This window comes from Haemaphysalis longicornis, unplaced genomic scaffold, assembly GCF_048455015.1.
Source record: "Haemaphysalis longicornis isolate Haplotype H1 unplaced genomic scaffold, Haemaphysalis longicornis Haplotype H1 scaffold_4, whole genome shotgun sequence".
NCBI classification, from domain to species: domain Eukaryota; kingdom Metazoa; phylum Arthropoda; class Arachnida; order Ixodida; family Ixodidae; genus Haemaphysalis; species Haemaphysalis longicornis.
In genome coordinates, this window is record NW_027526361.1 from 122930134 (window position 1) to 122956008 (window position 25875).

Genomic DNA, 25875 nt, shown 5'->3' on the forward strand with positions numbered 1-25875 from the left:
TAACAAGTAGCAGACTACCCGCATCTGCGTTCTTTCCTTCATGTTTTGAGAATTTTTATGGGGATTAGCCAATTAGCTCGAATAACAATACAGCTGAAGGTCGTTTGAATATTCTTTTTATCCATATTGCTAAGTAACGATAATGGGGCCAGTTCTTCAAAAAATTTAAAATTTGAAGTTTTTAAGTGGACCTCATCGACTTCCCAAAATTTGACTGCATCCCAGGGCAGCTGAACAAGATTTTCCACTTAAGGGTGACGGCAAAACTGAAGCCTTTGTGCCGGGATTATGAAATATTCGGGCCAGGTCGTCATACGCCTGCTTACGCTGCGGGGATTGCTTATACGTATCGCAGGGGTCGATCACTTGTGCATCCGGCTCGCTCTTCTTTCTGCGACGCAAATGTTTCACCGACTGAAAACAAAGGAAACATTCCATCTGTCTTCCTGGCTCAGGTGGTTTATGAATGCACTTGCCGTCATAATGATAGTGCGTTGACATTGGCTAGTAGCGTTTGTACACGTGCTGTGGGTATACGTACTATCTAGGTAACGACATACGTAGATAAAACGAAAGCACTTGCGGTATTTGGTCGCAAGGCCAGTCAGCCAGAAACAGGTATGAGCTAGTACGATGGGTCGTGCCGAGAATAAAATAGTTATTGTTTGGAACAGAAAAATGGGCCTTAAGGACATTCCAGTGCTACATAAAAATGGCCGGGAATGTTCTCTCACAAAAAAACAACCTGAACGAACCGTATAATATTACGAATGAGGAAATAAACGTTTTATGGCCTCTTTCGGCATTTTGCCTTTTCTTCTATATTTGTTCACCTTTGTATGCCATATATACTTGTGTGCCATTGTATGTCATTATTACTTCCACGTAAGACGTCTGAAACTGCATAGCAATAAGCGACCTTCTGAATTCCAGTAGCTTTGTACTAGTATTTATACCCTTTGTCTCTGTCTCCACAATATAAACCAGGAAGCAAAGCAGACAGGTTTATATTGTGGAGGCAATCTCGGTTGAAGGAATCATCTTGACGGGCGCACTACAGCCACAGTGGTTGGACCATAGAAGTTGCTATGCGAGGGTTACACTCAGCCTGAAGTTCCCTGCTCAATGACTTCCCCCAAGCTATCACAACGTTAAACTCGCAAGGGACGGTAGGTGGCCGAGAATCTTGCCGATGATTTTATTATGGGTTTCAGAGCACGTGTCTGGTGACACCACCGCGCAAGCGGATGTGATCACGGGGAGTGCAACATACCCTTGAATGTCTTCATAGTCACTCTGCACTCTTTAATGAAGACGCCTATTGCTTTCCCTTGGACTGTATACACGCGCGCGCGAACGAACACACACGCACACACACACACACGCACACGCGCATGCACACATACACACACGCACACATGCAGACACACACAGACGCAGACACACAGACACACACTCGTACACACGCACACACACACGTACGTACGCACGCACACTCACAGGCACACACGAAAACGCACACAGGCAAACACACACACACGCACACACACGCAAACACACACAGGCAAATACGTACAGACACACACGCACACATGCGCACACGCATACACGCACGCACGCACACACACGAACACGCAGATGCACACAAGCAAACACACACAAGCAAACACACACACACACGCACGCACACACGCACAGGTGCACACGCGCACACACACACGCATACACGCACGCACGGATACACACAAACACACACACACACAAACATATTTTTCTCTCGGTTTGCAAAGTGGTCGGAGAAAATTTTCTTGGTGCCTTTTCGGTGTTTGCTTCTTATTCAGCAAACACTTTCTGCCTTATATTCTTGCTTATGTTTTTTACGTACATGGCACGGCGTTGCTTCAGGGCTTCCATTCTGCCCTGTTGCTATTTCTGCCTTTTTCCTATTCGCGAGATGGTCGGTCTTCTCATCCTCCGTGATATTTTATCATTATGTAAACAAATAGATGGGGCTTGTAGGGAAGAATTCCACCCATCGATTTATCGACAACGAGTAAAACACGAAAAGGCAGTGGGTGAGCGCGGGTGGAGGGGGTGGGTAGAAGAAACCATGCCCTGGAGAGCGTGTGGAAAGGGGCGGCGACTTAGGCTAAGGTGACGATGCGCTCGCAGCTGCTTGGAGAACGTAAACCTCGTATCACTGCCGGCCGACTTCTGTCTCCCGGTACGCGTCTTCTTGACGCATAGCGGTACGCGTCTAGAGTACGCGTCAACAGTACGTGTAGTACGCGTCTTCTTGACACGTACTACCACGTGTACGTGTTGCAACTCGGTGTGTGATGCGACGCACGTGCGGGAACGAAGTGTCGAGAAAGAACTAAATAGAAAGGCCGGGGACGAAATACCGACACAGTCCTGCACTTAAAAAACGAGAAGCGGAGAGTGCTGCTGACAAAATCGAGCACACGTTACCGCAGAGGCAGAACACAAAGCAAAGGTGGCGCGCTATGAGAAGTGTGTGCAAGAAACACCCTCCACAGGGTGTTTCTTGCAAATGTAGCAAGCTGTGTGTCTCGGCTCCGGCCTCATGTGTGCGAGAGAGGTGAATTAGCAGCTGATGAACTTTTTTTTAAAACCTCCCACCGACTATTCGCAAAAATTTTCCGGTGCTTATTCTCTTTCCATGCATCTACACATCACTTCTCCTCTAGTGCCATTACTAACCCTCGTTTCATGCCATTAGTCATGTATATACAGTGTAAGCAAATCGTCGGGGTGAAGTACTTCTGGTGTAGGGATTACCTATATAGTAGTGTTAAACCTTTACCGTTGCAGCGTATACCTCGTCATATGACGCCAAGTGTCCGTACCCATTACTGGAGAACCGAACGACCGTATTATATACCACCCTATATTTTTCACAGAACCACGTGGTGAAATGTACTCTTTAATTTCTCGTAAAGCTTGGGTGCCGCCAGCCAAGCATTAAAATGTTGCTGAAAACTTTGGAGCAAGGCCTCCTCATAAGGGCAAGCCTCCCTTTTGATAAGAAGGGCAAGTGTGGTTTTCATGCAGTCATAATGGTGTAAAAATAATTTTACCTGGAATGCCGAAACATGAGAGTTCTTGTTCGGCCAGTTCAACACGAAAATGTTGTCGTTCTGCACTACGTCTCTCTGTTAGAAAAAATGCAAAACCTCCCTCTAACTCGTAAGACTGAAAAGTAGCGAGAGAGAGAGAGAGAACAGACTTTAGTGTCATCCCTTTTAAGACGAATGTACCGTGCGGAAAAGTCCGGTATCTTCGTCCCATTAGACGGCGTTCAGGAACCCGTGGTCCCTGGCGGCGTCCTCTGCCAGTTGGATGACAGCAGCTTGTATCCCGGGAAGAGAGCTGAGCAGTGCGGCCTCCCACTGCTCACTACTTCTTTTATGTATTACTTGTTCAAAGGCCCGTGGTTTATTGGGACATTGCCAGACCATATGTTGTAGTGTGGCTGCTGCAATGTTGCACCACTTGCATCTGTCCGTGTACCTATCCGGATAGCTGCGGTGACACAGGGCGGGGTGAGGGAACGTATTTGATTGTAACCTGCGCCAAGCAACTGTCTGCCATTTGTTTAGAGCAGTGTGGGCAGCCGGAAATTTCAGTCGGCTCAGCCTATAGTGTTGAGTAATCTCTCGGTAAGTTTCCAGTCTCTCCCTCCCCCCCGTCACAGACGCCACGTTGTCGGATTCCAAGTCAGCCTGGTTCGTGTATCCTCGGGCTGCTTCATGTGCCATCTCGTTCCCCGGAAGAGACGAGTGAGCTGGCGTCCATACCAGGCGGATGTGCCTTGAAACTGGGGTCGCGCTGTTCGTAAGGATATTGGCGGCTGTGGTGGAGATCCTACCGCGCGCATAGTTGCGCAGGGCGGCCTTCGAGTCCGAGATGATGGTAGTAGCCTGCGTGCCCGTAATTGCAAGAGCTATGGCCACCTCTTCACCCGTTTCTGGGTTGGACGTAGGGATTGAACAAGATGAGGTTGCATTTCCCTGCTGATCTACCACCACGGCCACTACCGCACGTTGGACAGGGTAGCTCGCCGTGTCGACATAGCATACCGCTGGGTTGGCACTGTACTGCTTGTTGAGCGCCTTCGCACGGGCAAGCCGTCGGTCTTGATGGTACTCCGGATGCATATTTCTAGGCAGTGGGGCCACACTTATTTTGTCTCGTAGGTCCGTTTCAATGACGCCTTTGGTTCCATTCTGGTCCGCGAAAGGTATATTCAGCGACTCCAGAATGGCCCGCCCAGTTGGGGTCCCCGCCAGCCTGTTGTATTGGGCAATGCGTTGTGCTTCTATAAGTTCATCCAACGTGTTGTGAATGCCCAACGGTTAGTTGTGCGGTTCGTTGCGCTAAGAAATCCGCGATATAGTTATAGGCCTTCTTGCCCACGTGGAGGTCGCTCAGGTTGTGGAGAATAGCGCTATGTTGCACGGAGTCAAAAGCTTTGGTCAGATCTAAGGCCAAGATTGCTCGAGTGTCTAGTGGGGATACAGCGGAGTTATCGATGATTTGATGATGTAACTGGAGCATGACGTCTTGCGTTGATAGTGATGGCCGGAAGCCCACCATGGTATGGGGGAAGAGTTGGTGTTCTTCCATGTACCGATGCAGGCGGTTCAACACTACGTGTTCGAGCAGTTTTCCCAAACACGAGGTCAAAGAAATGGGCCTAAGGTTCTCAAGCTTCAGTTGCTTCCCGGGTTTGGGAATAAACGTAATGAGGGCGCTTTTACACGTAGGAGGAAGACGGCCGTTGTCCCATACTTTGTTCATGTAAGCTGTGAGGTCTTCTATGGATGAGTCGTCCAGATTGGTAAGTACCTTGTTAGTGATGCCATCAGACCCTGGCGCAGAGCGAGTGTTCAGTTTAGTAAAAGTAGCGAAGTTTTACGAAGCTTTACGTTACCTTTACGACCATCACGAATGTTTAAGTCCACGATTGCAGCCAATTTGCTTCTTCTTTGCTGCCGCAAAATTCTTTACTCACTGATTCTTGCTGTAGGTGTGAGCTTCCTTCATTTTTTTGAAGTGATAATCATTGGTCATTACCTAAAACAGGCGTGCGCTATGGCCTGTCTCTCTCGTTCCGAGCCAGTGTTGGCACGATAACGGCGAACACTAGTTTTTTTTGACAATATTGGACAACCTCCAAAGTGGGTATGCTTGGCCGGTCGAAGCGAGGCACGGACACACGTGCGCTTGGCATTTTCTTGGTTTTTTAGGGGCGAAGCTCCTTAAGGCGTGGGTCTGTCCATCCTCGACGTATGTATGTAGCCACCTCTAGTTTAGTTCTTGGATTGTTTACTAGATGGCGTGGCTACCTCTAGTTTATTTCTTGGTTTGTTTACTAGATGGCGGTACTTGTATATGATGAAAAGATGCGCTTGGATTGTTTACTAGATGGCGTGGCTACCTCTAGTTTAGTTCTTGGATTGTTTACTAGATGGCGGGGAGCGTTGTAATAAAATCCGTTCGCTGTTGGCGCGCGCTCGGAGTCGCCCGATGGATAAGGCTGCAGATGTGCGAGCCCGCGAGGCAGAAGCGCTCCGTGAAGCTGCGCGACGCCGCCGCCAAGATCCTGCCGTACGAGAGCGGGAGGCCGAAGCGTGTCGTCTGGCTGCGCGACGACGCCGCCAAGATCCCAGCGTTCGAGAACGAGAGGCCCAAGCGTCACGGCAACGACGCGAGGACCTTGCCGTACGCGAAGCGGCGCGGCTGCGGTGCGAAGAGGATCTCCAAAACGTCAGAGAACGGGAAGCGGCGAGAGAGAGAGAGAAAACATCTTTATTTGTCCTGCAAACGCGACGCGGCCTCACGTCGTGTCAGCCGGCCAATCGGCTTCCGTCACCTACTCATGCCTACCCCCGGGTGGGGGTGACACTTTCGGGCGTTGAAGCTCGAGGGCGTCCGACACTTGCTGCGAGAAAGCGCGCGTATCGGCAGGCAGACCCCGATGCAGTGAGAGCTCGCGAGGCGTCTGCAAAACGCATCAGGCGAGCTCAGCCCCAAGCTGCCGACGCGCGGTTTAAGCGAGACTTTCTAGACGTTACGTTCGGACACAGATGTAGTGGGCGAACTTTCACTGAAGAGTCACGGTTTTACCGATGATTTCCCCTCAGGAGCTTCGCCCACTCATCATCATTCACCCCGTGGATATGCTGTGAATTTTTTTAACCACGGGGCTGTCGCCGGAAACATGACCATTCTCTTTAAGTGGGCATGCTTGGCTTGACAAACGTGAAGAGGGGAGGTTTAGTGGTGCGGCGAGGCACGCAGGCACGAGCGCTAAGCATTGACAGCCGGGCGGTTTTGTTGATAGCTGGGCAGTCACCGCGAGGCCCGCTCGCACGTGAGCGCGCTTGGCAATTTCTTGGGTATTTTATCTGTGGACACGCAAAATTACGACTTTCTAAAGACCTTCCCTCTTATAAAGGATGTTTGACACCAGACACAAAACCTTACAAAACGAAAAGGACACAGAACATTCATAAGCAATGCCTACAGGTATATGCAGACACTACAAGGATGAACACAATAAAATTAGCTAGGTGTACTGGGGGAAAGGGTATAGTACAACTACACAACCATGCATACATGGGTTTTCAGGGAAGACTCATGATTTTAGAAAATACTCTTACGAAGCTAAACAGTTCTTCTTGCACGATGTAGTCAGAAGCGTGCAAGGATTGAGGCTTAGGCAAATATGTTTATGGATCAGAAGGAAGGGAACAGTGGAAAATAGAACAAGCTCGAGAAAAAATAAACGACAACGTTATCTTTACAGAGCTGAATTTGTCGCATTCTTGCAAGGCCGGTTAGGATGCTCAACTGGAGCAGCTTCTATTGAATGATTGCCTGTTCTTACAATTCCCGTATCAGATTTGTTGATGTATTCATTGCAATAAACATTGTAAATGAAGGTTGTATTAAATTCTATTGCATGACGTAAAAAGTGCATAAGTACAAAGGCTCAAATATTTTTCTAGTATTTATCAGCAAGCCATCTTGTTTCAATATAACAAAATACCAGCGAAAAGCGTAAGTAATAACTTTCACCTTAAGGGGATTTTATTGCAAACCAGAGAATACGATTGGTGGAAATATTTATCCACCATTGAATCTGGGCGGCACATTACGATTGCCATTGATGTACTTTGGTCCCACTAATTGCAATTATGCGTCTTCACTTTTTTAAATTTTCGCAACGCAAGGTGCCTAATAATTATATGGCCGGTTTGTTTCATAACTACGACAATAGTGTGATTGATGTTAGCAAAGTATGCAAACGAGGTTGCGCAGGTCATCAGTTGGCTTTAAAGCTGATGTAGTGTTTGACACTCACCAAAAATATGCTTTTTTAATACTCAAGATTTTTAGCAAACGGCATATTTTAAAACAACCTAAACTAAGGAAACCAAGAACTACTTTCGATGACTTTAACAAAAGGCCGTTTGTGGTCCCTTGCTTACTGTTACCATACTTCACAAAAATACCTATTCCCGCAAGGCATTGCCGACCCCAACAATTTACAGAAAATTTGGCAACCAATCCACACTGTTAAGGGTTTTTTAAAGCAAAGTTTAAACGACACCTACAACAATTACCCATGCGACGTCAAATGAAGTCACTCGCGTGGCTCTACAAAGAGTGAAACGAGAGATTCTGCCAGCCCTTACTTAGGATTCACGGGGGCGGGGTCCCGAACGCAGCAGCGTCAGCCACGCCCGGGCTAGAGCTGTGGACGCCGCAACCGTAGCTCGGCCGTGCGTCGACAGAAAGAAAATGGAGAGGAGAGTCTTTAGAAGTGTGAGACATCCGAACCGAGCTAGCTCGGGGCTGCACCACCGCGCGACACAAGCATAGACACCGAAACAATTCGGCATGTGAGCTTAGCGATTCCCGTATATACCAATTTAAACTGTTTTTTTAGTCAGTGCAAGAATTGTGAGAGAGCTGAGAGAACTTTTATAATCGCTATTTAGCAGAACCAGTTGCTCCTTCCACTTTTTGCAATACCTCTTAAAATTCAACCGAAATGGTATTTATCAATTTAGAAAACGGAGTCCCATTTGCCACAACCAGTGCATAAAAAGTAGCGTTTCACTAGCGGCCGAATGTCTGTATGTGGCTTGCAAATTTTGTTTTCCCGCCGTTCAAACCAATCCTTAACATTTTTTTGCCTACCGACACTTAAAGGAGCCACGAGGAGAAAACACAAGCTCGGTTCATCCGAAAGATTATCTCGATAGAATCATACCGACACCATGGTTAATGCACACTTCGCTCAAGTAAGCTACATAACTGGGAAAAAGCGGAATAGCCATGCGACCCACTAGCTCATTTCCCGCTACAGAACCTATGATGTCATATGAGCCGAGCTCTGCGATTGGCTGAGTTCGGGAAACATACGCTAATTAGGGACGGCTCATAGGCTTTCCGAACGAACTATTCACGCTTACGTGTAATACATATTTATTTTTCAGCAGTAAGAACGGTGCAATAAACGATGAAAGTTACGAAAGCGCACGTAAGCATAGAAGTACCGATGCGCACTGCTGTTGGCATTGGGCGCACTATGCTTGTTTTAGCTGGACAGCACTCCGCCGCTTTGAACACGTTTTACAGGACACTGGCCGATTGGCGTAGCCGGCGTTGGCTTACATGGCCATGTTTGTAGAAGATACCCCCAGGTTTCACAAGACGATCACTCTTTACAGAAACGCAAACAAGCCAAGTGCAAATAGGCTCACAAACAGCAACGGCGGACAACGTTTCGTGGATGACTATAGCAGCGCCATCTGGGAGGCCTGACGGACAGCAAGGCCGCCAACCCGAATGACGCAGTTGAAGTTCGCTTGAATACATGCGCTTCTGACGTCATTGCTGACATTAGGCAAACCCACGATTTGGTGCGATAATCACTATTTTAACATAAATTCACCAATTTCTCTGTGAACACGGAAGCATTTGTTGCCGGACAAGGGCTGTGGGCGCTATAAAACGCGAAATACTTCGAATAAAACAGGAGAAAGGCCGCTAGGGGGCCGCACGATGCGAACTCACTTCTTGTCGGCTCCGCTTTTGGACCCCTTTCTTGCTGTTTAATTTATTTGGACGTTGCCATTTTGTGCACCACGACAACCGGCAAGTCACACGGACACCGAGGACACCAACATCGCAGCCGTGGACCACGCCAACGGTCAGCTACAGCGATTCATAGATTTGCCACGCCACCAGCTTCGCTAGGCCTACCAGGCCTAGGGAAGTCGCCATCGCCGCCGGCACATCTGCAAGTGGCCGCGCGAGCCAATACCCGGGATGGAAAGCCTCGTGGAAGGGGAGCACATCGACCCCGAGGAGCTGCAGCAGCCCGGGTGTGCTACGATTCGCCACCGGCAACACGCCCTGCGCGATCAAGCACGTGCCTCGACTGGAGGCACGAACACCTCGAGCTCTGCACGTGCGCCAAAGCAAAACAAGAAGCGTTCCTCGCGTCGCCCGCCGCCGGCTTCGCCTCTGCCATCTTCTGATGTAAAAATTGTCCTGCGCCCTCGAGGAGGACTTGCGCTCTCGTCTATAGCGCAAGCCACATTAGCCGACGCCATCCTGGCCCAAGCGGGAGTGGCGCCCAACCGTGAGGACCAAATCCGGATACACCATGTGACTAATTACCTGCTTATTAGCACACCTTCCGAAGACCGTGCCACCAGATACGCCGGGATTAAATGTCTCGTGCTTCGCGGTCAGCAATATGAAATAGCCGCTCACGTGTCCGCTCCAGCGAATACCAGCATGGGAATCATCTTCAACATTCCACAGGAAGACACCCCGGAACAAGTGCGCGACAGCATTTTTGATTACAACTCGGACTTACCAATCCTTGATGCCAAACGTTTGAACAGTTCTAACATGGTACAAATCTTGTTCGACGGCCACCGGGTACCCTTCTGGGTGAGATACAGGGCAGCGACGTACCGGTGCAAGCCCTTTCGCCGCAAGACGGAGGCATGCGCGGTGTGCTGGCAAGCCGGGCACCGGCAAGATGTGTGCCCGAACATAACAGAGCCCAAGAGATGCTCCAGCTGCGGCACAACGAATCCCTCTGATGGCCACCCGTGCACCCCGTGGTGTATAGTGTGCGAGGGCCCTCACCCCACGGGCTCCGTCGACTGCCCAAGACGCTTTCAACCACGCAAGCGAGCCCCCTCGTATGCCCAGGTGGTCTCGGAACAAGAAAAATTGCTCAAGGCTCCGTACGACCGGCCCGCCGATTTCCCTGGACTCCATCACGGAACCCGCACCGACCACCTGGAGCGCCAGGCCCGCAACGCCAAGGACCGAAACAAGCTTCCCGAGGGCAACGAGCACAAGGCGGGGCAGCACCCACCCCGAAACCAGCACGGCACGGAACTCAATAACAGCTACAAGGCCGCCCTCCGACAAGACGGCAGACCACCACAGCAACAGGTGAGCGGTCCCAACGCCTCTACTCACTTGGTCAGGACCCCCACCTGCATTCCATCATCCCCCCTCTCATCACCCATCTCCATCCGACCCACCCCTCCCCTCTCATCTGACATAGCACGCGAATTGCAAGCCATGCGCCTCGAAATAGCCGCGCTACGAGTTGAGAATGCCGCCCTCAAAAAGGAGATCACGCAGTTACGAACTAAGCAGCGAGAGGAGCCCCCGCCCAAGCGGAGAGCACCAAACCCACCCAATGGGAAGAGTCATCTCTTCCCCGAGTCCCCCTCGGAGGAGCGCCTGCAGGGTATAGAAAGGGTGCTAGCCGAGCAAAAGCTTGAATACACCCAAACAGTACACAGCATCCTGAGCGCCCAGGCCGAAATGCAGGCCCGGTTTGAGAACATTACTCGGGAGATGCTGTCAAGTGTCAGAGACCTGGCCGCACAAATAATTCCCCAAAACGTCCCAATTAATGGTATCACCGATGAAGGCCTCTAAGGGACTCGTGATCTGGCAGTGGAACTGTCAGAGCTTCGCTCGGAAACGAGCGGAACTGCAGCTATTGCTAAAAGAGGTTGAGAATCCCCCGGATATAATTTCGCTGCAGGAACCCGGAAAGCGTGTCAGATGTATAGGTTATCAGTCCTTGCAAACACAACACGACACTGCAGTTCTAGTACAGCGAAACATATCAGCACAACACACACACTTTGATAGCTGCTGCATCCCCCATGACTTTGTAACGGTCTACCCGAAGCGTAGGAGAGAACAGGTTATTCATTTACTAAACATTTACAGTAGCACCAAGCAACACACACATAATTTTCGGTCACTAATCCTGGCCGCTAAACAAGCCGCTTCAGGCTCACCCCTCATCATTACTGGAGACTTTAATGCTCCACATACTGCATGGGGTTATCGTAGGGACAGCAAAAAGGGCAGGCTGCTCTGGGATCTGATTCAATCTCAGAAGCTGACACTCGAAACTCCACCGGATCTACCAACTAGGGAGGGAACGAGTGTGCAACGGGACACCACCCCGGACCTCACCCTTACCTATAGAGTGGGCCATGCAGAATGGAGTAGGATAGACTACACCCTCGGCAGTGATCATCACATAATACAGCTACACACGACACTCAAACACCCCACACCACCAAAGCGAATGCAGACTTTCATCGCAGACTGGCACGCTATCCGGGACGGACGACAAGCTGGGGACCTGCCTTCCTCCCCAACGCTTGACCTAGCTCAATGGACGGAACAGCTCCTGGGCGATGTACGGAATCACCAAAAAGAATTAGATCCCGAAATACCGACGCCACACGTCGACTCTAAATTGCAGCATATGTGGGAAGCCCTCAAAGGCCTTAAGAGGCGATGGCGCACTCAAAAGCATAACAGGCGCCTAAGAAAGCGAATAGCCATCCTAGCTAAGGAAATCGAATGTTATGCAAACAAACTAATGAGATCAGGATGGGAAGAGCTGTGCGATCGGTTACAAGGCGCTATGAGCATGAAGAGGACTTGGTGCCTCCTAAGACACCTACTTGACCCATCACGTTCTAAAAAGGAGCAGGCGAACCAAATTACCCGACTAACCAGACAGCTTGCGATCGATCCGCACCAGTCACTTCGAGACCTCATCAATAGATATGTACCAGATGGGGAACAACAACAGCACCCGGACTACTCTGGGCCGCCTAACCCCTCCTTGGACGAGGATATCACAGAGGCAGAGGTCAGGGGAGCGCTGCAGGACGTGCGAACTTCTTCCGCCCCAGAGAAAGGCCGAGTCACGAATAAGATGCTTAGAACCTCGACGATGGTTCGATATCTTATCTCACAGAGTTCTTTAACAGGCACTGGAAAGAGGGCAGTCTTCCTCGAGAGTTCCGTCATGCGAATGTTACTCTGATCCCTAAGCCGGGCAAACAGCTTTCGACAGAAAATCTCAGGCCGATATCGCTAACGTCATGTATTGGAAAAATAATGGAACGAATAATTATGGCACGAATAAACAGGCTTATAGAAGAAAAAGAATTGCTGTCACCCAACATGTATGGCTTCAGGGCAGGGCTTGCGACAAACGAATTCCACCTGAGGCTATACTGGGATTTGCTGAAGGAGCCTCCCTCACGTGACTCCGCAGCCATTTTAGCCTTGGACCTGACAAAAGCATTTGATAAGGTATCTCACTCAGCCATCCTGGCAGGCGTAGAACGCATAGGGCCAGGCGTACGGACGTACAACTATGTCGCGCCTTCCTATCTCACAGAACAGCCACGCTGACACTGGGTGACTTGCAATCTCCTGAAATACAACTACCGTCAAGCGGCACACCGCAGGGGTCGGTCATATCCCCCTTACTGTTTAATCTAGCAGTGTCACACATAGCCTGTGCTCTGGATCAAGTGCCCGGTCTTTTTAATACAGCATGTATGCAGACGATATAACCTTATGGGTCACTCGAGGAAGTGATGCATACATAGAAGAAACCCTGCAAGCTGGCGCTACAGCCATCGTGCAAGGAGCCCGCGTAGCGGGCCTACAATGCTCTCCCACCAAATCAGAGATGCTTGTCTTCCCAGCAAAAAGATCTGGACCTTCGCGAGAGGCTTCCATCCATATTTTAGTGGACGGAAAGCCTGTACCGCAGGTCAAGAACCTCAAAATTCTAGGCCTACTGCTACAGAGTAATCGGAGAAATACGGAGGTAATCAAAAAGTTCTCGGCCCATGTTACCCAAATAATTGGCCTGCTCCGTAGGATCGTTGCCCGAGGGCACGGCCTGAAAGAACAAGACCGCTTGAGACTTGTACAAGCGTTTGTTATCAGCCGACTAACGTATGCTCTTCCCTATCTTCCCCTCAACGACAGCGAAATGAAGAAAGTAGATGGTCTCATCCGCAAAGTCTACCGCGCCGCCTTGCAGTTACCACCGAACGCATCCACTGCCAGATTAGAGGCAACAGGGACATACAATACGGCAGCAGAACTAATCGAAGGCCACCGCACTGGCCAAGTCAACCGCCTAGGGCGCTGCTCCGCGGGCAGACACCTCTTGCAGAAACTAGGGATCGGACCAGCTCAAAGCCCCGAGTCTGTGTGCTGCATCAAATCATCAATCAGAAATCATATCATCGTTCGACCGATTCCCAAAAACATGCACCCAAAATTTCATATTGACAGGCGGATTCATCGAGCCACGACACTGGATAAAAATTTCCCCCTTCCCGAGCGACACTCTATGTCGATGCCGCAGAATATCGGCATAAAGATGCATTCGCCATTGCCGTAATTCACTCCACGTCATCTCCTCCTCTTGCAACCCTCACCATTCACACCCGTCACCCGCATGTCGCGGAAGAGGCGGCAATCGCACTAGCAATAACCCAAAGGCCTACCCCTGAAATTGTATTTTCGGATTCGAAAACGGCCGTCCAAAATTTCGCCAAAGGGCTCATTTCTGCCCCGGCACACAAAATTCTCGGTCTAAATTCGCCATCCGACGTGGTCGAACTCCAATGGTTCCCGGCTCAAACGGGCATTGGAGGGATAGAGACGGCCCACACGGCAGCCCGAGCACTTGTCTCCCGGGCGTACGATGTGGACTCTTCCCTCCACGGAGCCAGATCGACCAGGGACAGTCTCGTCACATTCCGAGAGGTTACACAGCATTACCGCCTCTCCTGCCGCAAGCTTCCACCCGCTCACTCATCCCTCACTCTGGAGGAGGAACGCCTCTGGCGTCAACTCCAAACGGAATCTCTACCGTGCAGAGCCGTCCTCCATCATGTCCACCCCTCCCTCTACCCATCCTCGCTCTGCCCCCGCTGTGGTGAAAAAGCCACGGTCCAACACCAAATGTGGGCTTGTGATGAGGACCCATTCCCTCCAATTAATTCTCCTGACCAGTGGATGGAGGCGTTGGGCCGCTCGGACCCCCAGCTCCAGAAGGAGCTCGTGACTCGAGCGGCTGAAGTCGTCGCGACCCTTCGGGCCGTGCCCACCGCGCCCTAACCCTTTATGTGAATAAAGTTATTTCTCTCTCTCTCGAATAAAACAAACTTGTATTCTGTCTTCATGGCTTCTTTAATTCCGTCGGGTCCGGATTACTCAGGAGGTGCTGTCGTAGTTAATCAAGCCATGCGAAGGAAGCGCACGTCTGTCGCGATGCTGTGCCTGAACCGGCCCAAAACTATCGTCGCTAAAGCAGACGAAAAAGTCGTACCGCCCACGCGCTCACCGCCGAGCAGGCACCGCCGCGCGGGGAACGCTGGGCAAATTCGCCCCGCCATCTGCAATGTGCTTCGTGAGGAATAACCCCTGAAACCCCCCTCCACCCCCCACCCCCGATGGCGTCTCCACCGCGTTGGGAGTTTATTGTCCAGCACGCCGCGAAAGAACCGTTGGCAGGTAGAGGTAAAAAGTTTGCTTCAAGAAAACGACGGGAAATAGCACCTTCAGGGAACGAAACCGGTGATTTGTTACCGGGAGTCAGTACTGGTCTGTGCATTCAAGTGCAAAATTATCTATGAATTAGTTGGTTTTTACTCCTCAGGAAGAACGTGCTTCCGAATGGGGAGAAGAGGGCTTGTAACTGTAACCATATAAAGTGCTGGTTGAGGAAAGCGACGTGGAAAGCGGAAACAATGGTCATTACAGAAATGTCTGTAGAAATAGAAAAACGCTTTCATATATTTGGCGAATTTATGAAAGATTAGTTATTAAGCGTGGTCATAAAAATCTTGAGATATAGAGTACTATAACGGGTCAATGAGTTTACTAAATTTAGAGCGTATGTTGTAATTATATTTTAACTAGTTCCGTTTGTTATCTCCTTGTGACTTTCTTTGTATATGCGTTTGGCTTTTCGCAGTTTTTTTTTTCGCTCTGAAATAATAGTTTTGAGTTTTTCTGTGTTCCCTCAGGTCGGGCATTGCATCAAGCCTAAAGCCATTGGCACGCAAACAATGGCTGTTTCGCTTAAATTTAAGAGTGCGTTCAACAATATTCTTTTTGGAGCTAAACTCTGCGTGGCCGCTAGATTCACTTGGCGTTTACAATTATTTTCTTACCATATCTCGCCAGCAAACAACAGACACACAGAGCTATTCTGGTATGTTGTGCCAAACTGTGTTGTGGGTTACTGAACACTAAATGAAAGAAATTCATGGGAGCTTCTTTATGTTTAGCATTTATCAGGGATACATGCTTATAAAAGGAATGCCAAGAACATAGGTGGGTATTGCAATAAACGTAGTGCAGGTGATAACGTAAGGTGTCATGCGGTTTGAATAAAAAACAGTGTAAATACGGATGATTGGGGGGAAAGTTCGAAATTCGGTGATTTTAAAGCGACATTCGTGTGGAAGGAGTGTTCAATTTGCGGTATAATATGTGCGAAACAATTCGGCATATTTTTAGTGCGTGTCGTCCTAGTGTTATGTGCATTTGTTCCTACGATGTTTAATAAAATAAGCTATCGCTATCGAAATTTGCATTTCTTCCAAATTGTTGTGCGTTTGTATCTAACAGGTATAATTTGGTCGATATTGTTGGTCAAGGTTGTCATTTGTAAGGGCAAAGAACCAGTTTTCGTTTCCTGTGGAGCTTTTATTTTTGATGGCTTCATGGAAAAAGAGGGAGAGGAGGGCTTGTTTCTTACTTCTGTACTCCAATATTGGTGCATATGCCTGCCGAAAAAGTTTAAAGTCTCTTTACAAAATACAAGTTATGTTCATTATACTGTGGATAGTAGGAGCTGCTGTATTTTATCTACCTCCTTCGCCGTTAACCGCAAGCGGCCATACGCAAAGAGAACTTCAATCTCAAAATTGCGTGTTTAATAAGACAAAAAGTAAAGGAGTTGAATTCTTCATTTCTGTGAGGCCTGATGAGGTATAACCGGTAGAAGGCACAGGGAATATGTATGATAGGTAATCTTGGTGTTGCATTTCATTTTGAGTGCTCTATAATAACCTCTTTTGTGGGAATCTGTAACAATTTTGCATTAGAAAATTATTGCTTTGGTGTTTCTGTATTGTTTCACAAACCTGTATTTTATACAAGTAGATGTTGAAGAATGCAGTGTACAAAATTTGTGCACCGTTATTTCGCATGCGGCAAAGAATCACTGCGTATTTAAAAGAAGCGGGATATGTTTTAATAATTCTCAGCAATGGCTTCAGGAATATGACCCCGAGTAAGGGGCAGCAGGATGACCGCAATACGTGGAAGCTTTGGGAGCGATGAGAATTCTCAAATACAAAGCATCGGCCCCTTGTACATATAGCTGAAAGGGGTGTTCAACAAATATTCATAAAGCCATAACATCATTCATTGTGTGGTTGAAAATACTTCATGCTACCTATTCTTTCAGTGCGTATGTAATTGGAGCAACAAGAATGCCGCATTCGTGCCCCGTTAGAACACGTAGAAAGCAGGATTCAGCTATTGGATCGATGTGAAAGCCCGGGTGGCAGTAAGAGGGCCAAATGGGAGTTTTGGGTTACTATGTAAAACAGTTAGTACATGGATTATGCAGGAATGTTTTTACATGGATGATGTAGGCAGCGGAGGGAGCGAGCGAGCAGTGCTAATGCTTAATTGTTCTGCCTAAGCCACAGGCGTGTGCGGGTAAGCTTTGAGCTGCAGAAGACCGCGCAGCGTGGCTACCTTACCGCTAGGCGCAAGTGCAGTTGCAGCGACTGCACTACGACATGCCTCCGCGTGCCACGTGTCCTGGCGCTGCTGTTCGGATCCCCTCGAAAGGACGACGAAGGCGCTTTCACGATCACTTGGCAGCCGAAGCAGCGAGCGAGCAGTGCAAAGGCTTAATTGTTCGGCTTAATCCTCAGGCGTGCCCGGACAGGCTTTGAGCGACAGGAGACAGCGCAGCGTGGCCACCAGTTCGCTAGCCGCAAAGCGGTCGCACCGACTGCACTACGGCCCGCCTCTTCCGCTACGTGGCCTGACGCTGCAGTTCGGACCCTGGCGAAAGCGCTTGTGCGATCACTTGGCAGCGGAGTCAGCGAGCGAGCAGTGCAAATTCTCACTTGATTTAATCAAGAGGTTGGCATTTTCTCATTTGTTTCATTCATTCTTGGCTGCCTTTGCTGCCAAAGTGTTATGAAACTGCTTTCTAAATTGCTGCGTTTCTGTGCCGCAGGGTTAGCTTTGACTATGGCCAGCGAAATCGATAACCTTAAACGCGAATTGCGGATAGCAATAAAGCTGGTGGAATGTCTACAGAATGTAAACAAGCATTTTTAAGTGTTATTTTTCAAACACCAGACTAAACGGGATGCTGTGATGCTGAAAGCACAAAAAATGAAGTTCGCAACCGTTGAACTGAGGCTACGCCGTAAAACCACCTGTGTATGTCAACACACATCTTTGCTCTCAACTGAAGAAACTGCTAGGCATGACTATTGCAAGGAAGCGGGAACTTAACTGGCGCTACGTATGGGCAGTCATTGGAAAAGTATATGCCCGGCAGACGGGAAGGTCACGTGCCATCCAGATTACTTGCGAAGCTGACCTAACAAAGATGTGCAGTTCCGCTCGCGCCACTTAGCGCAATGCAACCTACAGCGCGCCCACCGTAATTGTTTTACATGCAAAGCATCTCTTGCTCTCAGCTCCGTCGTCCATCGTCCGTCCATGCACCGGCCCAGCAAGACACCGGCAACACTGCCTCTCCAAGAGCCCTTTAAGGGGAAGCGTGCTCGTCTGGTGCCGGCCTAGGAAGACACCAGCAACACTGTCACTCCAGCATGTCATGGCCGGGGCTACGTCCCTCCCTTGTTGTGGCGCCGTCCACACCCCCACTGCGCATGCTGGCTTCATCTCAGACCGGCCCAGGAAGACACCGGCAAGACTGCCGCTCCAGGAGCCCTTTAAGGGGAAGCGTGCTCGTCTTGTGCCGGCCGAGGAAGACACCAGCAACACTGTCACTCCAGCATCTCATGGTCGGGGCTATGTCCCTCCCTTGTTGTGGCGCCGTCCACAATCCCACTGCGCATTCTCGCCTCATCTCTGGCCGGCCAAGGAAGACACCGATAACTCTGTCGCTCCAGGAGCCATTAAAGGGTAAGACACCACCGGGCGTTCAGCAAGCCTAGCTTGCGCAGTGGGGGTGTGGACGGCGCAACAACGACAAGGGAATGACATAGCCCCGTCTCATCTAGTAAAATTACGCCATCATCCCGTAGGGGAACCCTGAGTGGTATGCGAAGCAGCCATGGGCTCAACGCGATTTCCCATTTCGTAGTTCCGGTAAGTGAAAAGTGTGGTAGTTACCATGGAAACCAAACTGTAAATATAAAGGTAGCTACGTACCTCAACCTAACGGAAACGACGAGCTGAAAGCTAATGGGCACTTGAATCGACCCCATGGCTGCTTTGCATGCTACTCAGGGTTCCTCTAAGGAAAGATGGTGTCATTTTAAATGCAGAGCATTTCTTTAACTCACTATGTCAGCCGGCGTTGTCGGCGTGCCTCGGCGTCCGCCACAGCCGTTCCAGTTGCGCCCTTTCCCCACTCCTCCTCGCCTGCTGTGCGCTTATCCTCGCGTGTTCTCTGCGGGCTCGGATCGCGTTCAGCAACAGGTGGGGCGCGTATGCGTCGTAGATTGGCGCGGGAGCAACAACAGTTGTGGCGTGATCGTGATGTAGTCGTGACGTGGTCGTGGCGCGGTCGTGCCGTGATGGGGCGGTTCTCGGCGTTCGCTCTCTATGTCAATTATTTTCGAACCAGATAAAATCGGGTATGTGCCGGGCTCCAATCCAGTGATCGCCTGCGCTCTCTTCAGATGCTGTCGTCGGAGTCAGCGTTGTACGGGATGGAATCAAGACCTTCAAAACAATAACAACCAACAGCAACAACTGCAACAACATTAACGTAACCCAACCTACTTAACGTCGTGCACCCCCGAAAATGCTCTGCATTTGACCGTGCCCCTCGCGAGGGGGATGTTTTTTCGACGATAGCAGTCCGAAAAGATATTACGCAACCTTGCGATGGTAGCTATTTAGCGTTTCTACACTGCAATGCGCAGTCCGCTCGAAATTAATGTGACGCATTAGCGATGCTCTTCAGTGAAATCTGCTGCCCAATTCAAGTGATAATGAAACCGGAGATGTGGTACACTTGTGAACAGGAAGTGCTGAGAGTACAAGGCTACCGAACACATTTCTAAATAGTGGCCCTATTCTCGACTGCGCAAAGTTCAAGGCAATGCGCCATGTTCTATGCGTAAGCACAACGTAAGCAATAGGTGACGTGATGCGCGTATTGCTCTGACGATATGCAGCGTAATTTGACGCTTTACTCATAAAGATCACAAGTAAGGTATCAAATATTGCCCATAAAAGATATAAAACCCTTGACATGGATTATAAACATTTAGACGGTAACTGAGGTTGGCAAGGTCAACCTTATTTCTGCAGGCCAAAATTGTCGTCAATACCACAAGGCGATCGAGAAACGTTGATCTAAAATCTAGCGAAAGGGTGATGTTGAGCTAAAGAACTTCACACTGTTTTTACCGCATCTCCTTATTTCTTTCAATCGCTTTTAGTAACGTAGTTGGCCAATCGTCAATTCAATTTGTGTTGCGTTATCACCATGGGTCATCACCTTCCCGCCCGCCACCGCCGTCACGCTATCGCTTGCTGCTACGTTACAAGTATACGGCGTCATCACATGAAAAGACTGCCACGACCATAGCTTGTATGACACATAAGAGAAACGAAGTGCCACGCCCTATAACCTCGGAGCGTACCGATGTCGTCGGTTCACTCATTCGTAAAGCTCAACTTCAATCACCGCGTTCATAAACAAGAGTCTCTTTTCTTTGTTATTTTTGTCTTGAGTTCCAATCACGTGACCCAGCAGCTTACTAGGATGAGGGTGGAAAAATGCCATGCCTTGGGTTTTCTTAGTCACGGGGAGGCTTGTACTGCCCTCTTATGTTGCGGTTACGCTAAACAAATCATTTTCATTTTATTGGAAAACATAAAAGCATCATGCTGAACGGTATTTGTATGCTCCGTGATCACTGTCTCGGACACAGTCGAAACTATTATTTATTTAGGTAGAAAACATTCTTTAACAACGCGTCATGCGAAACTGCGCCTACTGAAAATTCATGGTCATTTCGCGGCGCCGAAGGTCGGTGAATTTTTTTACCCTATGTCGCGGGAAAAGTAGCCGCCATTTTCAAGCTCAAATTTAACATTACGTCACCTTTACGAAGGCTGAAGTTGGCAATGTGTGACGTGATCGTTCCCGCCTGCCGTTCAAATGAAAATACGTCGCGCCGTCTGAGCAAATCACAGAGAGGGCGTGTATTACAAGCAGTATGAGCAATGGCAGGCCTACGTTGTCATTCCCTGTGCATTTAGTCTAGTGTTTTATTGCCGGCTGAGAATTATGCATTTTCAGTAAAGTGATATAAGGCAAACATTACAACTGGTGCCCGTAAACATAACAAAACATCAAAATGATGAAGGCACACAGAACCGCTTTGTCAACCAGAAGGACGTGACTGAAACTGAAGGCCAATCAGAAAATACGTCTGGCAAATGTCCATGTTCCCCGGGAATTTTCACTTCCGCAAACAAAATAAAAACTAGCAATTTTCGTGAGAAATCGGTTGAGTTTTTTCGTGCGCAGGGAACATAAAACGTACCTCGCGGATTCCCGAACAAAGACCCCGATGACAGCTGCGCTGCATGACGTACTCCCACAGGGAAGAAAAGGTAAATTTTGCCATCACCTCGCAGCATGAAATGCGAGGAAGCATACGTGAAGATTAATAAAGCATTCAGTCAGTGCAGTAGCGCGTGATATACCTCAAAACAGGTAGCCAACAACATAATGAAAGTCATTGTAGGCGCCCTTCAACATTCGTACATTTTACACTAGTTCGAACCTTGCGCACACATAGCAAATATTTATTCCGACGAGAGTATTAAATTTCAGGCTAATGCATTTCTTTATGTCTCTTATCTTGATATATATATATAATACACATATTTGGGATTGACTGCTTCAGAGGTGTAATGCGACAACGTTACAGGGGCGACGACGCGCCGCGTCGTAGCGGTCTCCAGAGTAATTTTCACCACCTGGGGATTACAAAGTAACAGGAAATTTAAAAACACGGGGGTTTTCTCTTTTACCTCCGCAGAAAAGTGGCCGCCGCGGCCGGGAATCAAAACCCCGTCCATTGGCTTAGAAGCACAACATCTTAGCCACAGAGGCACCGCGGTGGGTACGCACATTTGTGCTGCGCTGAGCAATGGAGTCCTCTACGAAGTGATTCGCACTCCTGCGATTATCTCATCTGTGTAAATATTACATATAAATATGCTTCCATATTCGTAAAGCAGTTCGTCTCCAGTCGTGGTTTGTCTGTAGCTCCACCAGTGAGCCAGCGGGGGAGGGTTCTCACCGGTTGAGCCCCAATAAAAGCTGTATAAGGATATAATAAATATAACCCTACTATTGCAGTAGTAATTTAAAAGTTCCCTCTGGTATCTCTGCGGTTTAGGATGTCACGGGCTGGGAGACCTAAAAAATGTTGGCATCTTCGCCTAATGCAGGAGCGTGGACCTCGGCTGGGTGCCCAAAACCACGACGCAACCAGATGTCACGGACACGCGTTGTGTAGTGGCATAAAATATATATTACACGCTACACGCACTGCACGGTGGATTACCGAGAAATCATTCCAGTGAACACATTATTCGGCGTGAAAGCATTGTTTACATCATCCCTCCTCGGTGATTGCTGCGATTTCCCCGGTTTAGTGGAACCGGAAGTTGCTACACTACAGTACAGGGTTAGAGATAAGTGCTTCATTTCGCAGAACGGAGTTCATTTGAGTTGGTGCACGTCACGGACCCCACGAAGTTGCAATCCGTGATTAATATTTCTGATCGCAAAAAATATTCCATGCACCGTGCCGGGATTATTGCGCAGAGAATGGCGGGTGTTCAAACTATCAGCCAAAAGCACCTACAAGTTTTTCATACATTTCCACAGTATTTTTTATGTGGTAATAGGCCCCGTCCACGAAATATTTACTAAAGCATTATTCGACCAAGTATAACTTGTTTAAAGAGGTAAATCTAAAGACTCCTGCGGAGTCCCATCAAAAGATCCAGTCCCCAAGGGTTTTTCTGCTGGGTGCACCGGCAAGTGCGACGGCAGATTACTGTTAGGTTTCAACAAGGTACGTTAGCCTCCGTTAAATGAAGCATCGTGAAGGAGGTGCAGTCTGCGGTCACTGTGGCCATTGAGACACTGCAACAACGCCCAACACGCTTCCTTGTGTTCCCTTGAGTGCATCGACTGTCACACCACCTCAAGATTGGCGGCTGAAAAATTCCGTATTACCATTGTTTTTACTGCCCCGGGGCCTTTGTCACGAATGTATAGCACAGTGAATAGAAGCGACAAGGTGCCTTGCCAGAAAAAGAATGCAGCGTTGTTTATCTTCTACCAGGTTTGCGTAGAAAGCTAGATACGACTATCTTGTGACACATGTTATGTAGGCCAAACACTTCGGTGCATATGTGGCAAACTGGGACAGCACTGAGACGCAGTGGAGTCAGTTTCTGCGGATTTTAATTGTCTGATCACAGCCGCCGCTGCACTTGTACCCACACTTTCAGAGGACGCTGGTTCTGTGGAGCTTCCTTGTGCAAGGGACAAATATTCTCAGCATATATAATTAGCGATAATGCCCAGGTAATGTATAACAGTCGCTCCCTATGACTTTTGAAAATAAGCTTGATTTTCTAAAAAAATGTGTACTGTTGCGCTTTGTGCAGAAGTGTTTGTTTTTAGGTTGTGGTGATTTACCGAAACAATGTCTTTACTTTCAATATTCAATTTACACCGTGTGCCCGTCCGATTCGCATTATTTTCTTGTGTTTGGGTTTTCTGACGGTAAAAATGTGCAAGATTATGTCTGGCGGCATTCAGCGTACACCGGTTGTGCGTATTTTTCTTTTTCAAAATTGAGGTGGTATGACTTTGTCCAAAAATGTAGTGTAGTCAGTTCTGAAGCTCAGGTGTTGCACCGACACAACTTTTAGCGCAAATCGAACTTATTTACAAGTGTTTATGTGATGATACAGAAAAAAACCATTGCGTTTAGCATGAGTAAAACGGTCATTGCTTTCGACATCTGTAGACGTGCTGACGATGCGACCGTGGCCGTGAATGGCGGTTTTTGTGATGGGCGCTGTTTTTTGTGGCGCTCTAAAAAGAAGCTTCCCCTCAACACTACATGCTCATAGGCTTTTTTTCCTCCGGCATGTACGAGGTTAGAAATCGTCCTGGAAAGCTGGTCACTTCAAAAGTTCATGTCGTCACTTCAAAGCTCCAGTCAAGAATCATCATTTTTGGGAAGTAGCACAGCGCCAAAGCCGGGTGTGTCGTAATTTCAGACCAGCGATTCCAAACAAAGCGGCCAAACTCATGCTCTCATATTTTTTAGATACAAAGCATCTCATGCTCGTGGCTGTGTCCCCCCCTCCCTCGTGGTCGTTGTCTGCCGTCCGCACTCTACTACGCATGCGCGTCTCTTCAGCCCCGTCAGCGTTTGGGCTGACGTCAGCGCAGTCCACTATAACAAGAAATATTTAGGCGGCGCCCGTTTTTGATCCCACGACTCTCTGGCCGCATCGAGAAGTACGTGGCGCTCTTCCCACTGCGCTACAAACCGAGACGGGAGCATGTGCTACGAACGCGCCTTGTGTCCTTCACTCATTCAAACTAAGTCAAGAAGCTGCTGATACAACGAAGGCACGAGAAGCCCAACGTCAACGGAAACGACGAACTGAAAACTAATGGGAACTTCAGTCGACCCCATGGCTGCTTCGCATACTCTTCAGGGTACCCCTACGGGAAGATGGTGTAATTTTGTTTTCTTTTCTAAACTTTTTGGTCTGCTTTACTATTACAATATACCCACTATACTCTGATGGCCGCATTGATTTAAATGCAGGTGAGCTCCAGCCGAGCTCAATGATGTCATTAGTGAATTCCCTTTCGTCGAGATTCTAAGTCGAATTCATACACTGATCAGAACGTCACCGATTGTAAGCCCATAGCGTTACTATAAAACACACGCATGTGTCGCACATCCTTGTCAGACTTGAAAAAAAGTTTCTATTTTTAGCTGCGACAAATAAATACTTGATTGAAATACTGAGTCCTTCTTGCTACTTGCTGATTTGTAAATTTATTATAGTGCTAACAACAGAACGATCGCTAGATTGTCTGTTACGTTAGTCAGCAGCAAATCGCCCTTGTAAGGTATGTGACCTCGGAAACGGATCGCTAGGGTATGCTCGCACGTAGAATAGGGAAGGGAAGAAGGGGACTCCTGCCTCTCAACTCACCACTCTCCATTTTACCATGCCTTGCCTGTGTTTCGCATGCCTTGAAATACAGCCTGCCTCCATTTGCTACGCCCGTAGCATTTTCGGTGATGCTGGGTAATCGTCGTCCTGTACGATGCGAAGCCACCGCATTGTTGACACAGTAGGCGCATTGCCGGCCTTCTTCCCCGAGAACCCAATGACCCCATCGAGGCCCACTGAGAATACCGCGCACGCTCACACAAACTGCCCAAGAAGAGAGACTGGCTAAAGCACTTCCAGCGAGTCAGCAAGTAAAACAGGCGGGTCGCGTTGACGCAGCTCACGAACGTACTCTCCTTGAACGGTACCGCATTACTGTGGTTTGATAACCATGAGCACGCATTCGATACGTGGGACAGATTTTTCGATAAATTTCGGGTTTGCTTTGGCGACATGTTTCCTTGAACAGGAAGACCGCGCAGGGTCTTGCACAAAAAGCTCAAATAACCCGCGAAACGTTCACCATATATATTAAAGAAGTCCTGAAACTGTGCTGACTCGTTGATCCTTGGATGTCAGGCGAGGACAAAGTGAGACACTGCTTAAAAGTATTGGTCAGAACATATTGCCGCGAACCATACATTGGGTTTGTTTATTTGTGTTTTGCTTTTACCGCCCGGCTGCGCCGGTCTGTGTTATCTCTGCGCCAAGGGAAGCGCGTGTTCCATTCTTTCTTTCTGTGCCGCATGTGTTATCTGTTGTGATAGGGAGAGCATTCCGATCTAACGTGAACAGCCCAGAATAATCTTCTTGGATCTACTATGGTCTCGATGCGAATCGACGTTTCGAGAACCACGCGCGCCAAAAGATAAAAAGCCTGCAGTGCGGACGCCGGGGCATTCGATTCGACGACATTCGCCTGTGCAAGTCACTTTGTTGACCGCTGCTTCGCCGCCTCTGTATTCTTTT